Source organism: Rhincodon typus, chromosome 11, assembly GCF_021869965.1.
Source record: "Rhincodon typus isolate 14 chromosome 11, sRhiTyp1.1, whole genome shotgun sequence".
Taxonomy (NCBI): domain Eukaryota; kingdom Metazoa; phylum Chordata; class Chondrichthyes; order Orectolobiformes; family Rhincodontidae; genus Rhincodon; species Rhincodon typus.
Genome location: NC_063342.1, coordinates 69,719,382 through 69,720,312, shown reverse-complemented (window position 1 = coordinate 69,720,312; position 931 = coordinate 69,719,382). Strand labels below are relative to the sequence as shown.

Sequence of the window (931 nt, the reverse complement as noted above, 5' to 3'; positions counted from 1 at the left end):
GTGTGGGTGAGGTCCGCGCTGTCCCGTGTGCAGTGTGGGTGAGGTCCACGCTGGCCCATGTTACAGTAAAGGTGAGGTTTCTTGTACAACATGACTGTATACTGTTGCCAGTGTTTTAACAGCAATTTAAAATATTATGCTTAATTTATCTTTTGTACATTGTAGATAGACGAGGTCTTTTCCCTGCGGTGGGGGAAGAGTCCAAAACTAGAGGGCATAGGTTTAAGGTGAGAGGAGAGAGATTTAAAAGGGAACTGAGGGACAACTGTTTTACACAGAGAGTGGTTCATATGAGGAATGAACTACCAGAGGAAGTGGTAGATGCAAGTACGATTACAATGTTTAAAAGACATTTGGACAGGTACGTGAATAGGAAAGGTTTAGAGAGATATGGGCTAAGTGCAGACAATTGGGACTAGTTTCATTTGGAAAACTTGGTCAGCATGGACGAGTTGGACTAAAGTTTTCGTGTTATATGACTCTATAATTTGTTCAGAGATGGTATGACACACATCTGAAGTCGGTGGGGCTTGAACCTGGACCTTCTGGTTCATAAGCAGGGACACTACCATAGTGCCATGGCTCAATTTTGTATTTCGTATGTTTAGAAGGAGAAGACGTGGTTTGTTATCTTTCTATTTGGGATCCTGGTGCTGAGGGTCGGGACGTCTGTTTCGTCTACGTGCATTTTAACGAGGTTTTACAGTTTGAACTGAAAAGCTGAGAGGTTAACAGTTCTGTGTACTTAAAATATTGTCTTGTTACCTAACAGCAAAAGTCCAGTGACACAGGTCAACAAATCAATCTGTGTGCCACAAAATGGAGGCAAGACAGTTAGATTTGGGAAGGGTGTAGAGCTGGATGAACATAGCATGCCAGGCAACAACACAGGATCAGAAATACACAGAACTCTGGTCGAGACCCGAAACAT

At 43.0% G+C, this 931-nt stretch overlaps 1 protein-coding gene across 6 annotated transcripts in view; it reads left to right on the top strand.

Moving 5' to 3' along the window:
• Positions 1-931, top strand: part of lrch1 (leucine-rich repeats and calponin homology (CH) domain containing 1) — a 176,743-nt gene that overhangs the window by 1,241 nt on the left and 174,571 nt on the right. The window lies entirely within an intron of this gene.